Source organism: Aethalodelphis obliquidens, unplaced genomic scaffold (genome assembly GCF_003676395.1).
Source record: "Aethalodelphis obliquidens isolate GAN/ISIS:26980383/991018 unplaced genomic scaffold, ASM367639v1 scaffold21, whole genome shotgun sequence".
NCBI lineage: Eukaryota > Metazoa > Chordata > Mammalia > Artiodactyla > Delphinidae > Aethalodelphis > Aethalodelphis obliquidens.
In genome coordinates this window covers 4835352-4847865 of record NW_020837965.1, presented here as the reverse complement: position 1 = coordinate 4847865, position 12514 = coordinate 4835352, and the positions used below count along the sequence as shown (strand labels likewise).

At 42.2% G+C, this 12514-nt stretch overlaps 1 protein-coding gene across 18 annotated transcripts in view; it reads right to left on the bottom strand.

Annotated features, from left to right (window-relative positions):
* NRXN3 (neurexin 3) overlaps positions 1–12514 on the bottom strand; it is a 1686346-nt gene that overhangs the window by 792207 nt on the left and 881625 nt on the right. The gene's annotated exons all lie outside the window — the stretch shown is intronic.

Below are 12514 nucleotides of genomic sequence, written 5' to 3'. Positions count from 1 at the left end.
CAAAATTGACATGCTGTTGAGTGAGAACTCAAAATTTGGTTTCTCAAATCCTCAAAACCAAATTATCTCCATCACAGCATCAGGGCTCCTTTTGGTCGTAGGATTTCCCCAGCATTTGCCACTGTAAAGAACCTAAAGTTTTTGGCTACACGCACAAAGTAAAAGAAGTTACTTTATCATTCATAAACCACTGGAACAGAGATGGAGGTGGGAAACTGGCATCCTGATGTGTGGGCAGTTTCCACTCACATTTAATGAGCGTGTACCATGGGGCAGGGTCTGTGCTTTAGAGAAAGAAACTTAAATGCCATGAAATCAAAGTTCCTACAGATAGCTCATGATGTCGAATCTCTTGCTTTCATTTCAAGGCTATTTTCGCTCTTGAGTTCCAAGTAAAGATTCTCTCCTCCAACAGAACTTGTGTGGGACTTCGACCTACCTCAGAAGTACACCAAGAGGCACTAAAGCCCTGGCAAGCATTCAAAGCCCCTGGTTCCAGAGAGTCTGGGGCATATTTCAAACGTGTTGCTTAGTGCTTTTAGCTGTCTCAACAGCAAGGGAGCTGGTCCCCAGGGTGAAATCTGCGGGTTCACTGAAGACATAACACATATTTGATCTGTGTCTCCTAAAACCTGAAAGCCAAGGCCAGAGGGAAGTGAACTGGGTTTACTGGTGCTTGTGCGGAAATTGGGAAGTACACAAAAGAGCTGTCCAACTCAAGACGTGGGATTCAGAACGGGAAAGTATCTGGCACTGAACCTCACCCTCTGTTCATCTCAAGTCCACTAGGCTAATTGCTCCGTTCTTTTTATTACTCCTCCTCACATCACCTCCCGTCCAGTAGAAGTTGTAAGAATTAACGAGAATTAAACAAAAGGAAGGCTCTCTTGCGACCTGAGTCAGAAAGCCCAAAAAGCTGACTTGAGAGTGAAGCCCCTTGTAGCTGCACTGAAATGAAAATAAATAACTGGAGACCAGATACGGATCCACACAGAAGCAGAACAAGTAGCTACCTAGAGGTTTTGACTCAAGTAGGACCTAAGGACAGCATTCCTATTGGAGAACAATGCCCTCCTTAGCTTGATCCACTAGGGATATGATGAAGGAATGAAAGATGATACTACAAAAGGAGAGAAGTACAAGTGTGAAATATCATCTACTTTATTTTTCTTGAGGCCATTCCTGAGAGAGACACCTTGGTATATCTAAGACTTTTTTGTACGTACTATGACAATTATGACAACAGCATAGGAACTGGCTGTGGTTTCTCATGTCTAGAATAAAAGAATCTTGGAATTAGAAGGAACCTCAGAGGTCACTCAGATACAAGTCTCACCCAGTGTAAGAGTCCCGCATTCCAATATCCAAGAAAAATAGTTATCCCAGGGGCTCTCTCTTTTCTCTCATCAAATGTGTCCTCTCCTGATTCCTTTTACGTCCCTCCCAAGCTTGTCTTCCATTGGCCATTTATTTACCTGTGCACTTATCAGCCCTTTAATCTTCTGCTGAATCTGGCTGGTCATTCTCCAAAGCTGGAGCAAACCAATTCCTCCTTTCTTTGCTTCCTGTTCCTGGGCTCCCTGATACTGTTGGAGAAATGTTCACAGCTGTGCTGATCATTACTATTTAATGGTTTCCAATCTCAGTTTGAACCATAACAATCCTTTCATTCACCCCTGTTAAATTCCCTACAGCAGATGTTCTAAACTTGTTTCTATTTTTTTTCCCAGCCCACACCTCTCTACAAATCCTTTCCTTCATATTCTACTTCAGAGAAAATGTGGAGTCATCAGGCATCAGCTCCCTCAATTTTCCTCTCTGCTACCTCCAAAGATTCATATTTTTACCTGTCTGAAAGGAAGACAATTCCCAATTGCTCTACTTCTGATCTTTCCGTTTTATGCCTCATTCCATACCTGTGGCTTCATCAATGATCACTCTCCTCATCTCAATATATTATCAATTCTACTCCATTAAAAAAAAAAAAAAAGTACCACCTTTCTTTAACCTTGCTTCATCCTTGGAACACAATTGCCTCTCTCCTTCCCCTTGCTGCCAAACTTACCAGAAGAGCAGTCTACAATTGCTCCATTCACTGACTTCTGCTCACTGCCCAGGACACAGCAACCTGAAACCTTGACAGCTCCTCTAGAGGTCATCAGAAGCCCCTACCTTTTAGAACCGATGGCCTCACCATTTTCCATGTGCATAATGTGCCAAAAGGATCTTTCTTCTTAAAGCTCTCTCCCCTTTTTTGTTTTTTTTTTTTTTTTTTTTTGCGGTACGCGGGCCTCCCACTGCCGTGGCCTCTCCCGTTGCGGAGCACAGGCTCCGGACGCACAGGTCCAGCTGCCACGGCTCACGGGCCCAGCCGCTCCACGGCATGTGGGATCCTCCCGGACCGGGGCACGAACCCACATCCCCTGCAACGGCAGGCGGACTCTCAACCACTGCGCCACCAGGGAAGCCCCCGCTCTCTCCCCTCTTGGTCTTGGTGATACTCCTCTTGGCTCATTCTAAAGCCCACCTTTTTTGGTCATCCTCCTCACTCGTCCCTAATGTTACTTAGGATTCCATCTTTGGTCCCTGTTCTCTACAATGACTCTTAAAACATTTTGTTTTCAGTACCATCATGGGTGCTAGGGCATGAAGTGGCATATCTGTAGGGGTTAAACCCACATTAATTAAAACACAAGCACTATGACAGAAAAGCAATGTTTTCTGACGTCTGAAAACACAGCCACAGTTACTACCTTATGTACTTGATTACTCTTTGTAAACAACCAAATCTTCACTGGGCTCTAGGTTAACATCATGTTTTTACCTCTCTTCATCTTTTGTATCTTGCTTGATAATATACTGCATCACCTCCTCAGGCATGACTATGGCATCATGAATCCTCAGATATAGAAGAAAGAAAGGCTGTATATCAAGTAAGATTTGATTGCCCACTTGAGAAAGATGAGCAGTGTACACAGACTAGTGTTCAACTCACTTGGAAAAATTTGTATTCATAGCTTCAATAATCACCTTAAAACATACAAGGCAGGGCTTCCCTGGTGGCGCAGTGGTTGAGAGTCCGCCTGCAGATGCAGGGGACGTGGGTTCCTGCCCCGGTCCGGGAAGATCCCACATGCCGTGGAGCGGTTGGGCCCGTGAGCCATGGCCGCTGAGCCTGCATGTCCGGAGCCTGTGCTCCACAACGGGAGAGGCCACAGCGGTGAGGGGCCCGTGTACCAGGAAACAAACAAACAAAAAGAAACCATAAAAGGCAATGACAGTCTTTGGAACATAACAGATCAAACATATACAGTGTGGAAAAAAATTTAACCAAAAACATAACACAAATATCCAAGTGTTTGTTTTCATTTAGGAAGTATGAAGAGCTGGCTGCACAGACTAACCTTCCTACACGGTAACATTCTATTAGAGCTGAGCAGCATTGCCTTCTGGAAAAGGTATTTGCTTTACAATTTTCCACAGTCCTCAGTACTCCTTATTGTCTTATGCCTTGTCCACTTCACTTATTTATAATATCTGCCTATCTTCTGAGGACTTTTGCTTTGATGATTCTTGCTTATACTGAAAACTCCACAAATATTACCCCAGCCCTGACTATTTTGTAAGCTCTAGATTCATATTTCCAAGTGTTTCCTGGGCAATTCCATGTAGATGTCCTCCCGATACCATACAAATTTTTCCTCTATTTGACTCCTCAGCCAGTTTTCATCACCTCAGCTAATAACTCCTCTCAACCCTGGACAGAATGAGTTTCCATAGTCCTTTGTTCATATCAATAATATGTATTTCACTCACTTTAATTAGCTGTTAGTTATCTCAGGATCTCAGGCTCCTTAAGGGCGGGCTCAGTGTCTTGTGCATTGTTACCCAATCTACAGCACATACAAAGCATTTAAAAATATGTCTTGAATTAAAATGCTTAGACACATTCAGTGATGGATGGTAAACTTAGGCTTTCAATTTTTGGACCATCCTATTGTACTGAAGTTAAAATATATTTCTCCCATTAATCCTTATATGTCATCTGTAAATAAAAAGAATAAATAATCTCCTTCTTCCACAAGACAGCCCTCTAAATACTTTTTAAACTGTTAGATATCCCTATGGACCCTTGTTCCCAGGTCTCTTGTCTGATTAAAATCTTATATATCTGTGCTCTTTTATCTACTCTCACTGTCATGACATTAAGTTAGAACCACCATCATTTCTCACCCGGATTACTGCAAAAACCTCCAACCTCTCCCCATAAATCCATACTTATTTTACATATTGAAGTCAAATGAAATCATACTACACCCCTGCTCTAAATGCTTCACTTCTGCAGAGCCCTTAGATAAGGTACAAACTCCTTAACATTTCCAGACCCTTCATGATCCACTCTCTGCTTGCCTCTGCAGCCTTGTGTCTCTGTACTCCCTACCTTGGGCACTATGCTCCAGCCACCCTAAATGACTGCAGTCCCCAAGTCTGCCTTCTCTGAGTTGTTACACATGTCGTTTACTTAGCCTAGGATGCACTCAATGCCAGCCTACCTTTCTCTCCCTAAAATCTATTTATTCAGGACCCCATTCGTTTCCTGGGCTAGGTATGATGGTCCTTCTGTCTATCTCCACAGCACCTTTTTTCTTTTCCTGTTGTGGTAAAAACATTAACACATAAATACTGCTCTAGCTCCCCCAATGAGCCATGTGATTTTTCAGGCCTGTATTGTATTGTGCGTGAGAATTGTATATAGATTTAATTAGATCATCTTGGATGTTTCCCCGACCTTTCTTCATTTGCCAATGTTTCCCTTAAAACATGTTATTCAGATCTTACACAATTCCCCCCATGTGGTTAGACCTCTGCAGGGTACAATGAAGAAATTACGTCACTTGCTTCAATCACTAGGAAGCCAAGATTGATTTAGCTTCAGTTTCTTCATCTGTACAGCAGCAGCAATATCACCTTCCTTTAAAGCTCTGAGGACTGAGGACTAAATAAGATGATGAAAATAGCAATTGGCCCAATCCTGGCAAACAGTAGGTGCTCAAGTAATAACAACTATTATTACAGTGGAGTGTAGCATCACCACGATCTCCCTGTCTTGGAATCCTATAAGAAGTAGTCTTATGAATAAGAAAGAAGGGGAAAGGATCAAAAAGTTCTATTTTGGTGGAAGGGAAACAGAGGGGCAGTTAACACCTAAGCTGTCTCTATGTGTCCTTAAGGAATAGAAATGGAAGGGGCCACGAGAAGTCACAGTGGTAGCTGGGGATAGTGGAATCCCATATACTAGTGCAACATGGTGCATCTGGGGATGACTGCTAGACACAGCAGCTTGCGAGCCACCACTGTATTTACATAAAACATCTACTTCAACTGAACCCTGCAGTTCACAGAAAGTAATCAAAATAACATCTGTTTACGTTTCCAGCAAATACTATATTTTGTCCTCTACTTCAGTAGTCTTCAGCAGATAGGAGACTCCTTCAAAAAGTGACTACTCTTGTTTTTTACTATCCCAAACTGCTGCTATCAGACATCCACGGATAAGGCAATTAAGCAGAAAAAACTATTAATAAAAAACTTCAGGGTGTCCAAAAGAAAATTTTTAAGTAGCACTGGCCCTACTTCCAAGTACGCAGAGTAAAATTTCCATGCTGCACTCATAGAATCCTCAGTTCATCCCTCCTCCTGGGGTTTACTCAAGGTCTTGATTCTCAGCATTTCCAATGGGATATTCTGACCAGGAAGCCTGCTGAAGTAGGGCTCCTTGCACAGAGGGCGAACACCCAAATGGGAAGTATTTGTGTGAAAAGTTTCTGCTTAAGTCACAAATCCTCTTGCAGGGAATGGAAGCCCTAAGTGCAGTGAAGTGGGAGATGGCCATCAGGGAAGCTCTGTAACCGCAGAGCACACACACAGCCTTGCCATTCATCCAAGACCACGCCTCCTTCATCTCTTGCCTGGACCACTGCAAGAGCCGTGGACCCTTGCATCATGACAGCAAGAGTGATTTTCTTTTAACCTCAGTTGAATTATTTAACTTATTTTGTTTAAAATATTTCCATGACTCTACATTCCAAACTTGGCATATAAGACCCTGCAGCCCTGCCCCTGCCCCACACCGTCCCAACCTCACATGTATCCCCAATTCTACCATAAGCTTTCGCCCAACCTGCCTTTCCATTTGAATTGCCCAAGCCTCCATCGCTCTCTTCTCACTCCCAACCTCCTTTTCCTCAGGACCATCACGCATGCTACTTCCTCTGCTAGGAAGCCTGTTAGGTTCCTGCTCTACTCCAGACACAATACACACACACAACACATACAATACTCGTGTAAAAACCATACATACACACACTCACTTCACCTGCAAGACTTTCTCATCTTTTTGGTTTCAGCTTTAATGACCTTTCTTTTGAGAGTCACTTCCTGACCATCCAATATAAAGGAGATAACCCCCATTATTCAATGCATTATAGCATCTTGACTAAAATCATGAACCCTGGAGCCAGACAGCTCAGGTTCAAATCCCAACTCTGTCACTCCCTAGCTTTGTGGCCTTGGTCTAGTTCCCTAAAGTCCCTGGTTCTTCAGTCTCCTCTTCTTGAAAAGGAGATCACAGTAGCATATGCCTTATATGCCGATTGGAAGACTTAAGTTAATATACAGAAAGTCTTAAAACTGCAGCTGTCATGTATCAAGTGCTGAGCAGATGTTAGGTTAGCTCTCATTCTCAGTGAGTTTAGCTGCTTCAATTTCATATCCACGACTAGATGCAATCCACATGAGAGTAGCATCCTTCTTTGTTTCCTTCATTCAGAGATCTCCAGCACCAGCACAGGAAAAGGCACATGGTGACAACATGGCTAGTTTTGAATGAATGGATACATTTAATTAAATTCGAGAAGTAAAACATGGAAAGAAAAGAACCTTAGCATCTTCTGAAAGAATACTATTCATCACACCCTCCTCTCTTTGTTTCACTACCTGGTACTCAAAGACCAATTGCTTCTGGGCATCCCTGTTAGGTAAGCACATTCGTGCACACTCAAGAAATGACATGGGGGTGGGGGAGTCGATGCAAGGAAGGAAGCCCAGAAAACACTGCAGATGTGGGCTCTAAACAGGCAACCTCTGATCCCTAATGGGCAGGCGAGGTGAATTTTATCTTATCTACTGGGTTTTTGCATCTTGATTGGAGGATTGACATTCCTTGGGGATAACTGTTCATAAGATAATAGTCTAAGAGACAAAACTATGACAGAATCGTCCTTTTAGTGTCTAAAAGCTAGGAAAACTGTGGGCCATCTGGCAGTGAAGAAGCATCCTACAAAGAGAAACAGCTTATCTCTAACCCTGGGGACACAGAGGTTCAGGCAGGGTTTTCTGTCTCAGCCTATTAGGACACGGACTTGTGCAGACTGCAACTCGACCCTCTCTACAAGTCAAAAACCAGTCTGGGGTAACTACGAGAAAGTCAGGAGTAAGTAAATGAGAATTAGCAAGCCTCAGGTGTTCTGGGAAGCTGGTATTCCAAATATTCAGCCTTAGTTCTCTGTAACAACATGAACTCTGAGTTTCTTAGCCCAAGCCTTATCTGAGTTTTATCCTAGAAATCATTTCCTCTTCCTAATGAGGGCCTGGATTCCCTAGACACTTCCCATAATTTTGAAGTTCCAATACATGTACAGAATTCACTTTGGATGAGGAGAATCCAAGCTCTTCAAAATGCCTTAGAGCCACCACTAGGACTTATTTTCAACCTGTCCACACCACGGACAGAGATACGGCAGCTACTCCTATCTCTGTTTAAACCAGTTTTCTTCAAATTTTAAAAGAGTGTGTTCCTCAGAAAGCAAATCTCCACACTCTTACAAAGCTTTAAAAATTAAATAACTTAAAAAGTGTGACTCAACACAAATCAAAACCAAAACAATTTTAGAAAAAGAAACATTTTTTTTTTACTCCAATCACAAGATACCAATGTGAACGCTGACTCTGCTTGCCTGACGCAAACTTTCCCATCCTAGCTAGGGCAGATGGAAGAGCAAGTCCTAGGTCAAGTTCAGAATCAATCCTCCAGCTCTGCTTTCTTTTTGGAACAAGCATCCCCCCCACTCCCTGCCTTCCAGATGTTGCCACCTCCTCTGGGAGGGCACTGCCGTCCCTCCCAATGCTGCCCTTTCTTGAGAATTACTGGTTTAAACCACAGAATGTGTCAGGTCACACTGACCAGGGAGAACTTGGAGAAAAGCCAGTTCTTTCGAAAATCGGTTTGATGCCAGCTCCATATAAATGAAGGTGGTCTGTATCAAGCCAGAGACTTTCCAGCTCAAAAACAGCTAAGTGTAAATCTTTCTCCAGCGAAATTTTATTTAGTGCATTTTCTGTTTAGTGTCTCATCAATTAGAGCTGGACTGAACAAATGCCATTTTATTTCGACATCTCTGCAGTCCTCCAGGGGAAGCAGCTCCTGGGGCCAGCCTGTCCAGGTCCACACTCTTCCCAGCTGTGTGGCCATGGGCAGGTTCCTTTAACGCTGCACACCTCGGTTTCTTCACGTGTAATGGGGGATGCAAAAAATAACACTTTCTCCTCAAGTTGTGAAAATTCAAGTGAAATAAATCACTTTGCGCAGTGACAACTGTCTATTTAATATCACCTGTGATGATACACATTCACTGGTCACTCATCAGTTTACTTCACTGAGATTTTAGTTCTTTTTCCAGAGGAAATAAACCTCTCTACCTCCTCTCCCACAGAGAGGAAGCAGGTTGGAGAGGTGTGGCTGCTGGAAGCAGCATTCTGCATCTCCAGGCTGGCTCTCTCACTTGCAAACTGCATTTGGGGCAGGTTTTTAACCCCCTTATGCTTCAGCATCTGTAACTGTAAAAATGGGGAGTCACAATAGTATCCCCAATAGTATAGCAACACAGCAGGATATCGTGAGAATTAAGTGAATTCATGCATGTAAAACATTCCACAGAGTACTGGGCATGGAGTGCTTACTCCTCAACTGTCAGTTTCCATTAGACTCCTTGCAGTTTGAGGGGATGTTTGTATTATTTATTTAATACTCCACGTCCAAATGAAACAATGCATTTAAACGTTTCTTAACGGCTATAACTCCAAATATAGGAGAATCCAAGGAATAAGGAAATCTCTTATGTGATCTGGAACACATGAAGACTGCAGTGGCAATGGCTCAGGGCTGGCAGTCAGCAGATCTGGGAGAGAACAGCTATGTGGCCTTGGGCCTATGTGGCCTGGGTTTCAATTAAGTCAACAATAAAATGATTGAGCTGCAACCCAGCCCTGAAATTCTATGAATGAACGCATGAATATTTTTAATAGATGTCCTTATGGCTATTTCAAGACAAATGGTATGTACTGCTTATCAGATCCCTGTCTAGTCCTGGTCCATTTCTTCTCTTTCCTTGTCCCTGCTCTCAGCAGATCCATGTGCCACGTGCAGCATGGCACATTCTGTAAGTGTGGACTGGGATTTCATCTCTGTTTCAACCACTGTACTGCTATCAATCTGGCAGAGGAATGGGGATGCATCAACTCTTGTTTCAAGTGTTTGCACTGACATTGATTTGAAGTGTGACTAGAAGATTATTTTAATTGGTACCATGACCTCTCTTTTTCACAGGACGTTACCATTTTACGACGATGTTAATGAATTGGAGTTTGTAATGTGCATGGAAAAATCTGAATGAAGAGTCCAACTGAAGTGGAAAGGGCCATCAATTCTATTCTACAAGAGATAATCCAGGATGAGACAGGGACAGGAAGGCCAAAGTTCAGAAGCCCAGAAATGAAGGGCAGTTGTAAGAGATTCCCCCTGGAGAGGATTCACAAAGGAATAATTTATCTAGAGGGGAAGGTACAGGCTTTTAAGAGATGCCCATAATTAATTAAAAGGGCTTTTGTTTACTGTTATGATATTCCTATTGAGACAGGCTGGGACCTGGACCCTTTGCTGCAGTGCTGCAGTGCTTGCCCCTGGACACACCTCTGCTCAAGCAACAAAATACAGAGAAACTATATGGGACTAAAAATAACTGTGTGCATGTGCAGTTGGGGGAAATTCTGGACAAAATGAGACAAAAAAACCCATCTGTCACTTCTGAAGAGCCGGGAGCAAAAACAGGGTGTCCGGAGCAAAAGCAGGGTACTGAGCATGCCCCCTGCACTCAACACCACCTAAGGGGTGAGAAAAACACCTGAGCCACCCCCCCGGCCTGACCCCTGGATACACCCCTACCCCATATAAGGAAAGAGCTTGCCCACCTCAGCAAGCAAGCAAGCAAGGGAACCTGCTGTTTGTTCTCGTTCCCGGCTGCTGCAGCAGGGCCCCAGGAAAGCCTTGCCTGGATTTTTTGTCTGGCCTCTAGTCGATTTCTATTGATTGGGGAAGGCCAAGACCCCTGGTCGGTATCACTGTTTCTCTGTTTTCTAGATGATGGTCAGCTGCAGAGAAGAAATTCTGATGGAGGAAAAGAGTATAATAATCTGGGCTCAGAATGATTTTAAGTATACAATTGGGTGAGCTTTAACAAATCAATATATCCATGAAACCAACACTCTCATCAGGATATAGAACATTTCTACCAACCCAGAAAGCTCTCTCATGCCCCTTCTTTTCAATCCCCACCCCTCATGGTTGCTCAATATTATGATTTCTAATGCAGATTGGTTTTGTCTGTTCTTGAACAGGCAAAACCAATTTTTATAATTCCATAAATTTTAATTCTATAAAATTTATGGAATTTTTATAATTCCATAAATGGAATTATATAATATGTATCCTTTTGTGTTTTTTCTCCCATACAATATACTATTTTGAGACATATATCTTGCATTTATCTGTAGTTCATTCTATTTTATTGATTATTAGTATTCCATTATATGAAAATAACATATTTTGTTTACCCACTCTCTCGCTGGTAGACACCTGTCCCGTTTCCAGGGTGAGGCTATTATAAAGCTACCATGAATGTTTTTTACATAAGTATTTTTGTGAATATATATCTTCATCTCTTTTGGATAAAGAAATTTGCTGGGTCTTAATTTAGACAGACTATACTTAGTCGTATTAGAAACTGTCAAACAACTTGCCAAAGTGGCCATGCCATTCTTCCTCCCTATCTGCTCTGTATGAGAATTCCTGTACTCTCATGCTCACCAATATCTGGTGTTGTCAGTCTTTTGAATTTTAATCATTTTCATGAGTATGAAACGATACCTCATTGTGATTTTAATTCCCCTGATTACTAAAGATGTGGAGCATCTTTTCATAGGCCTATTGGCCATTTGTGTCCCTTCTTTTATGATATGTCTATCCAATTCTTTTGCCCAATTTTCACTGTCTCTTTATCAGTCACTTGCAGAAGATCTTTATATATTCTGAAGACAGGTTCTTTTCATATGTACCTCTTGAAAAATATTATCTCCCAGTCTATAGCTCACCCTTTAATTTTCTTAAGGATATTTTTTGAAGAGCAGAAAATTTTAATTTTGATCAACACCAATCTACTAGTTAGTGCTTTTGTAGTCTCTCCAAGAAATTGCTGTCTACCACAAGGTCGCAAAGATATTTTCCTATATTTTCTTCTAGAAGCTTTACAATTTTAGCTATGCATTTAGGTTTACGACCCATAACAAATTAACTTGTTCTCAAGGCTATAACTCAAAACATTTAACTCCTGCCAGGTCTGAATTGCTCCGAAGCGGTCCAGGAGAATAACATTTAGATTATTGTACCAAAACTAAAAGTAGCTGGTTGGTGGTGGTGGTGGGTGTTTGCTGTTGTTGTTGGTTTTGTTTTGTTCGTTGGTCGTGGGGCAGAGGGGACAGTTGCTGCTTGGTTTTGCTTGCCACCCTCCAAGTACAACTAGAAGAAATACATAAAATCTATATCACAATACCAGGAACACTTCCCATGTGCCAGAAACTCTTCTAAGTGTTTCATATGTAGTAACTTAATTAATCTTCAAAATCCAGGAAAATGAGGCCTAAATAAACTAAAGTAAATATATCAGTGGCCACACAGTAAAGAAGTAGTTGAGCCGGCTTTCAAACTCAGACAGGTGGACTCCAGAGCCCCCAGAAGTAGTCTACCATAGACTGCTTAATTCTGTCAAATTTCATATAAACAACCTGCTTCACGGCAGAATGGAATTAAAGTTTATTGAGTGACTATTGTGCCAGATATCATATTAGGCCTTTCTGTTTCATCTCATATAATCTTCAAAAATATCCCCTTAAGTCCCTATTATCAGGTTTTTACAGAGGAGGAAATTTATGCTCAGAGACTTAAGCAGCTAGAGCCAGGCTGCATAATCAATGGTGGGTCTGAGAGTTAAGTCCAGGTTATCAGACTCAAACCCCATGCTTGTTCCACTACAAGACCCTGTGTCTCCACAGATTCAAGTCACATATCATTGGAAGAAGCATGTAGGGAGGTGTTTGATGAGAAAGTGAAGTTGAGCTAGGTCTA